The sequence below is a fragment of the Triticum urartu genome, chromosome 1 (genome assembly GCF_003073215.2).
Source record: "Triticum urartu cultivar G1812 chromosome 1, Tu2.1, whole genome shotgun sequence".
Classification (NCBI taxonomy): Eukaryota; Viridiplantae; Streptophyta; class Magnoliopsida; order Poales; family Poaceae; genus Triticum; species Triticum urartu.
In genome coordinates, this window is record NC_053022.1 from 558769873 (window position 1) to 558778264 (window position 8392).

The following is an 8392-nucleotide window of genomic DNA, read 5'->3' on the forward strand; positions in this document are numbered from 1 at the left end:
ACTAATAGTATTGCATAATTATTTAGTAACACTCTATATTTCTTGAATCAGTTGTTTGACCGATTTGACAAGATTTAACCAAAATTCAAAAAAAACATAAATTAGAGCATATCTTTTTTTTCCTTTTACAATTTTGTCATTTCAAAAATTGTCCTAAACCCTAAACCCAGGACTTAAAACGTCGGAAACTCTATGCTAAACAGTAAAAACTAAGGGTTTAAACCATAAAACCTAACCCTAAACTCTGAAATCTAAACCCTAGCACTAAACGCTAAAAACGTCTAAAACGCCCAAAAACTCTATTTTCCCTTTGGAATTTTATGATTTTAAAAAATTGTCGAAACGGAAAACTGGTTGTTTCAGCGGATCAATCATTTTGTTCTGCAAATTTTGATATATTATATGTATTTTTCTGAATTACGATGATTTAATTATGATTTTTTCAAGTTTGAAAATTGCCCTATAGTCCCGGTTTGTGTCTCCAACCGGGACTATAGCTTAGACCCCTTTAGTGCCGGTTTGTCGCATGAACTGGTACTAAAGGTTGGCCCTTTAGTACTGGTTTGTGCCACAAACCGGGACTAAAGAGGCTCGTGGGGCCCCGGCCTGACGCCAGCCTGCCACCACCCCTTTAGTACCGGTTCATGGCACGAACCGGTACTAAAGGTTCAACACGAACCGGCATTAATGCAAATCCGTTTGAACCGGCACTAATGGTACCATTAGTACCGGGCCAAAATCAAACCGCCACTAATGTGCTTCACGTTTGACCCTTTTTCTACTAGTGCCATCCCATCCATGCCGAGAAGCAGCGTAGGTTCCGCCCCGGGTGACGCACTGCTGGATACATACCCTGTGGATGGCATCATGGAGAACACTAATTGTAAGCTACACTTCAAAATGAAGAACATATCCATGAAGGTGGCGGACGCCGTTGCTTATACAAATCCCCCCGAAGCAACCTTCCATTGCAACCCAATTCCAGCTGGCTATGCTCGTGTCGTGGTTGATGAAGTGGTGGCAAAATATACGGGTTTAGAGATTGACATTCCTAGAGGTGAAGACGAGCACACACTGGGAGAGGCCATACATCGTATCATCCTATGGAGAAAGGATTGCATCATCTTTCCAAGGCCACCGACACCGCGTCAGCCGACTCCTCCTCGAAGTCCGCCACCGCGTCAGTAGAGTCCCGCTCCTCCAAGTCATCAGCCACCGCCTCAGCAGAGTCCTGCTCCTTCAAGTCCGCCAATGCATCAGGCCACTCCTCCTGCTCCAAGTCCGACACCGCGTCAGCCCACTCCTCCTGCTCCAAGTCCGGCACCGTGTCAGCCCACTCCTCCTCCTCCAAGTCAGCCATCTCCGCCGCCTCAGCAACAGCGGAAGAGAGCCACCGCAGCTATGGTGCGTAGCAGTACAAGTAAAGGTACATGAGGTACAGGAGGCAAGCGATTTCAATATGGTCCTCCAAGCCTCGCACCTCTTCCGAAGAGGCCTTACGACATGACCGAGGCAGAAAACGAAGCCGAAGTGAGGGCCCAATTGGACACCCATTTTGGACTAAAACCACCACCGCCACCAAAGAAGAAAGTGCGTGATAAAGTCGTTGACCACTTTATTCGTATGGCTGAAGCACCAGCTCCCAAGCCTATTGACTCAGACTATGAGCGCCAAATCAGGAAGGCACATCGAGCACAACAAAAGAAGGAGTCGATCTCGAGCTTGAGCCAAGCAGCTGCCAAAAAAGCGGGAAAACCGTTCCACAGCTGGGAGAACAGGCTGTGCAATCGACCCCCCCCCCCCGCTCATTGTACCAACACATGCGAGTATCGGCACCGATCAGCTGGTAATAACTGACGAGCATAGAAGGCAGGCTGCAGAGCTCTGTATCACTGTCTATCAACTCCTAGAGATGGAGCCCATGGATACGCTTAGAGAGGAGGACATAAAATGGAAATATGTCCACGACGAACCTTTGGTCAAGCCTGAGGAGGTCAAGAAGCTCTCAACGAGAATGTATGAATTGCATGAATGGTACATGAAAATTACCTAGACTACCAATCGAGAGTCCCTCATGGTGAAAGTCAAGGCAGAGCATTACTTCAATGAGCTAGCTCTGTTCGTTGAGTATACATAATTGTTTCAGTTATTCAATCAAGACGCACTCGACAAATCTATCATCAATTGCTATTGTTTGTAAGTGATTTCTTTCTATAATTTAAGTCTCAAGCTAGCTGTACTACTCGTTGATCATTACCTATAATTATCCTCACTATATTCTTTTCTGTGGAGTTATGCAGGATGAAGATGTAGAAATGAAAAAAGCTGGATGCTATGGCATTGGGTTCATTGACCCAAATACCACTAATGAAGAGACATGGACATATAAATGGTATCAGGCAGACGTAGAGAAAAACATGCCAGAGTTCTTGAAGCGCCTCAATACCAATCGAGATATACTACTTCCTTGCAACTTCAGGTGAGTCACACTGTCTTGTACTACAAATTCTGTTTTTGCTTACTAGCTAGATGTTAATAAGTGTATAGGGTTTAGGGTAGTTGATGAGTGTTATGCACATGCCCGCTTAATTTATACATGCAAACGTGTGCGCATGCAGTTACCACTGGATCTTGTTAGTCATTCAAGTTGAAGAAGGAACAGTTGAAGTACTGGACTCACTACTTAAAGAGGCTAGTGACTACTCAATCGTGAAGGGGATAGTCAACAGGTAACTTCAATCATTATTGAACTATATGTCGGCCTCTTTAGTTTGTAATTTCCTGATATCAACTATTTAATAACTCATTTATTCATTTTCTTTGCCGGCAGGTAGGGCTTGGCAAAAGTTCATCATAGAGGTTCCAGGCACATGGGAACAAAAGCTGTATTGGTATCGACCCATGGTAAGTAATTAAGTAGTACTAGCTAGCTACCATCTCTTTAATTCTAGTTTCAATACCATTAATTATCATGCTCGATTAATTATTATCTGACTGAATTTCTATTCTCGTAAAGGCCATGAAGCAGGCGTCGGGGACTGATTTATGTGCATACTACGTTTGCGAGAACATTCGCATGATGGCGTCCGAAAGGAGCACATCATCTAGACAGCAATGGGTACGTTTGCCAGAACACTATTCACAATTTTTACATCATTATCGATATCTAATCACACCACTAATACATACATATTGATCTCCTTCTTAAAAGTTCAAAGAGGTGCGGGATAAGCTCCTATCGGCGGATCGCGTACGAGCAATTCAAGTGGAAATAGCGGGATTTTTGGTCGACCAGGTCATAGATCCCAAAGGAGAATACTATTACCGCTACCAGAGTAATGCCTCCATGTAGGAGAAATTGTATATACCAAATTGTATATATACATGTGAATGTGTGAATGGTGGTGCAAGACATTCGATGATATATATATATATATATATGATCGGTTCTACGAGAAATTCTATTTATATATATGCATAACGTGTACAATATGTAGTATCGTAAAATACCAGCAAATGAAAAAGAATTAAATGGAAAACACAAAATTAAAGGAAAAAGAAATCATAAACCCAAAACCCACTAAACATATTAGTACCGGTTGGTGTTACCAACCGGTACTAAAGGTCTCCCCGCCCCCGGCGCTGGCTCGTACCACGTGGTGACCCTTTAGTGGCGGTCCGTGTTGAACCGGTACTAAAGGGGGGGCCTTTAGTCCCTACCATTTATGCTTTTATATTGATATTTATTGCATTATGGGCTGTTATTACACATTATGGTACAATACTTATGCCTTTTCTTTGTTATTTTTTAAGATTTACATGAAGAGGGAGAATGCCGACAGCTGGAATTTTGGACCGAAAAGGAGCAAATCTGAGAGACCTATTATGCACAACTCCAAAATTCCTGAAAATTTACAGAGAACTATTTTGGAATATAAAAAAATTGGGCAAATAAATACTAGATGGGGACCCACCAGGCGGTCACAAGCCTGGGGGCGCGCCCCTAGGGCTTGTGGGCCCCCTAGCAGGTCCCAGGTATCCATCTTCTGCTATATGAGGGGGTTTTACCTGGAAAAAAAAATAAGAAGGAACCTTTCGGGATGAAGCGCCGCCGTCTTGAGGCGGAACCTGGGCAGAAGCAATCTAGGGATACGACCATTTGACTTGGAACTTTCGCTCACATATGAGTATATAATGTAGTTCTTTCAGATGACTTGGAACTTTTCGCTCACATTTCCTGCAGCAACGCGCGGGGCATCTTCTAGTGACTACAAAATATAGCAAAAATCCTTCTGTTTATTTTCTACATGCGGGAAACGACCATTTTGAGGGACGGAATCGAAGAATATATGGAAATATGAAGTTAGGCGATCAACCCGAAGCAAAAAATGGAGGTCCTAGAACACAACCAGGAGAGAACACACCTGGTACCAGTGCGCCAGCTTGTACCAACCAGCTTTTGTACCAACTAGCTCTGCCACCGTGACATCAACACAAGTCAACTTCATAAAGTGGTCGAGCCCTCATTCATAAAAAACACAGAGATGATAGCGCATTCTAAAAAGAACACCCAGAAACCCTAAACCGCCATCCATCTCCATAGCGGCCACCATTCCCATTCCCATGTGCATAGAAATCATTCCCTAGCTATAGCCATCAATTGTAATCTAAATACATCGCATACAGGGATATTATAAGACTATTATCAATCATTCATCTTTAAGTTCGATCTACAATGCCTTTATTTTGTGATTCGTTTGTGATGTGTGAGTAGTTCACTTAGGCTATGGGCCAAGGCATGGCCTTGCAGCCCCCATGTACTCGTGCATGACATTGTTGGTATTGACTTTAAGGCAAAATGTAATATGTATATCACAATGGACTTGTGTGTTGTCTCTTTCTCGTTCTTAGGCCCGTGGGTACTTGGGGTCCTGAGGATTGATCAAGAAGGAGGTAAAGTGTAGGGATGAGTGAAAGGCAATGCTGAAAGTTGGTGACAGTAAGGATGAGTATGGTAGCTGAAAGCAATTCCCTAGGAAAATGCGAGGTGCAGTCAATAAATGCCGAATGCTTTCGGTCTGGAGAAATCCTTCATAACTAAGATAACCCCACGTGACAATAAGGGCCTTGGTATGACAATAGAATCACTTTTGGTGTAGTGTGGTGGTTTGGCTATGTTCTTGAAGAAGGGTGTTTCGATTTCTCTACATTTCAAGTTGGAAAATTGTATGACGTGGTTATGGTTGTGGGCAAGAAAATTTTAGTGGCTCACTAGAATGTATAGGGATCCTAGGTTGGAGAATAACCACTTAACTTGGCAACAAATGTGGGATCTCCATGCATCATGTAGGGTCACGTGGCTTGGGATTGGCGATTTAAATGAAGTAATGTAAACTTTGGAGAAGGAGGGAGCTAACCCAAGGAATCAACAACTTACGCAAGCATTTAGGGGCCATGCAGGATTGCAATCTGTCAGATTTTGGTTATGTGGGTGACAAGTTTAGTTGGAAGAGAGGTGGAATAAGAGACAAACTAGATCATGTCGTAAGAATGATGAATGGAACTTAAATTCCCAAATATTGTATTGGAGAACTTGGAATTTAGCCGGTCAGATCACATACCTTGATCATGTGCTTGGAGATGCAGCAGGACCATGACCCACATGGGCCGGCAATTCTTTTCTTTGAGTCACGGTGGCTGAAACATGAGTGATTCGAGGATATTGAGGCTGAGGCCTCAGACTCCGTTGGGACTCAATTTAAAATTGGAATCTAGCGGGAAGGCTGGCTATGGTACATGCCCATTTATATCGATGGGATAAAACAATTTTGAAAAGTGCAAAAAATGTTACGCCATGCACAACATCATCTCGAGAAGGTAACCAGGGAAGATATGATAGATATAAATAATTAAAGATAATAACAACTAGAAATGAAGATTGAGAAACTCTTAGAACAAGAAAAAACCCATAGGGCTCATATATTGGAGTGGGAGTTCTTGAAAAAGATGTTCATTCAACTGGGTCTTCACTTAGATTTTGTTGATTTCTAACGGCCTGTGTTCGTTCACAAGAGTATAAGGTACATAAATGATCAGGAGAAACAAAGATTTACTCCTAGATGGGCGCTCAGACAGGGGGTCCCTTGTCTCCCTACTTATTCCTGATATGTGCAAAAGAGTTTTCAAGTCTTTTGTCTCACAAGGAGGAAGTTTGTGGCATTGAAGGGGCAAGGGTGTGTAGGATTGCACCATTAGTCATTTATTATTCGATGATGATTCCCTCGATTAATGCAATCTTGTTGATACAAGCACTTCACGAATACTACACAAATTCAAGACAACTTGTTAGTGAAGCTAAACACAATATATTTTTTAGTCCCAATGTGAATGGTGTAAACTAGAACCGAGGTGGTTACTGAACTAAGCATTGTGAAAGAAGCTCCGTCTGATAGATATTTGGGATTGCCACCTGTAGTAGGGACTAACAGAAGTGATAGTTCTATACATTTGTTCAAAAGAATTACAAACATGCTTAAAGGATGTGCGGAGAAATATGTGTTCATGGGAGGACATGAGATCTTACTAAATGTAGCAATTCAGTATATCCCAAATGATTGCCATGTATGTGTTTGAACTTCCAAAGAAATTATGTATTGAGATAGCAAATGGAATGCCATGATTCTGGTTGGGTGATACCGAGGACAAAAAGATTCGGGGCAAGAATGTGGTTCAGTGATCTGCATGCACTTAATCTCGCCATTCTTGCAAAATAGTCATGGCGCCTTATTACGAACCCTAATTCCCTATGCACTTGTGTCACACAGGCTAAATACTTTCCAGTTGGGAACTTGTTGAAAGAAGTTCCAAAGAAGGGGTAATCTTTTGCCTGGCAAATCCTTGTTGGCCTTCGGACTTTCAAGATAGGTCATATATGGATAGTAGGAAATGGATTAAAGATTAATATTTGGGAATATCATTGGGTTCCGAGTAGTCCATTACGGTTGAAAGAGGGAACGTCCTATTGCACATTGTGCACGAGAAAATTAATTCTGACTCGGGAAGGTGGGATGAGGTACTAGTAAGAGACATCTTTAACCTAGTTGATGCTGATTTTGTGCGTGTATTCCTTTGAGTGATAACATGAATGATGACTTTATTGTGTGGCACAAAACTAGGTCATTCATGTTTTTTTGTTAGATTGGGTTATTACACTGAATGGGAGAGTCAATATGGAAATCGAACAAGACATGCAGATATACAAGGTTCGTCCGAATTGAACCCTGTTTGCGATATTCTTTGGAAGTTGCAGGTTCCTAGCAAAGTTAAAATATTCCCCTGGGGTGGTTGCTCTACATGTCGTAATTCCTGGTTTGGGAGTAGTAGAAAACAGGGCTTTGGTCCACGCCCGGCCAGCTCATTAGTCCCGGTTTAGTCATGAACCAGGACCCATGGGGGCAACGGTCCCGGTTCATGAGGCTAGGGGGCCGGCCGGGCCTCGTGGGGCATTGGTCCCGGTTCGTCTAGACCCTTTGGTCCCGGTTCCAAACACGAACCGGGACCAATGTGCCTCGCTCCTGGCCCACAACCATTGGTCCCAGTTCGTGGCTGGAACCGGGACAAAAGGGGGTCCTTCAGTCCCAGTTCCAGCCACGAACCGGGACCAATGAGATGCCTATATATACCCCACGGCCGCGAGCAGAGCACTCCATTGCTCTGTTTTTCTGGCCGGCCATTGGAGAGCCTTGTGGTGCTCTAGCTCACCTCCTATGCACATGAGGTGTTCGATGAAATGCCCGAGCAACACTTAAGCTTTCTCCTCTCGAAGCTCCTTGTCCAATCTCCATTTTCTTCGAGATTTGTCTAGGTTTTGCGCTCCGTGATCCTGTCCCGTCCCCGTCCTCACCGCCGTCGATCTCCCGCGCCGATCTCGTCGCCAGCACCACCGTGGTGAGCCTCTTGATCTTATCTTCTCTCTAAAATAAAAAGTTCTTACTTGTATGATTTAGATAGGTACTTGTGTAATTTTCTTACTTTTCTTATTGTTTGTTATTATATAGTGCGATGGTTTTGGTATCCGCCTCCGTCGGCCCTCGTCCTGTCTATGATTCGGATGTGGTATATATTACCTTTTATAACTATTTGGTTCATTTATTGTTTATCACAATTATCCCGACCAACGTGACATAGATTTTTTTATCTAGGAGGTATGTGAACTGGAAATTCCAACCGACCCTATTGTCAAGAGGTTAAATTTAGTTGAAGAAGAAAACAATTACTTGAAGGAAAAATTAAAAAAAATGAGGAGGAGAAGATGATATTGGAGTTGAATGTTGCGGAGGTCGTCGATGATCACAAGATCAAGATGGATGCAATGCGCTTGAAGATTAGAATG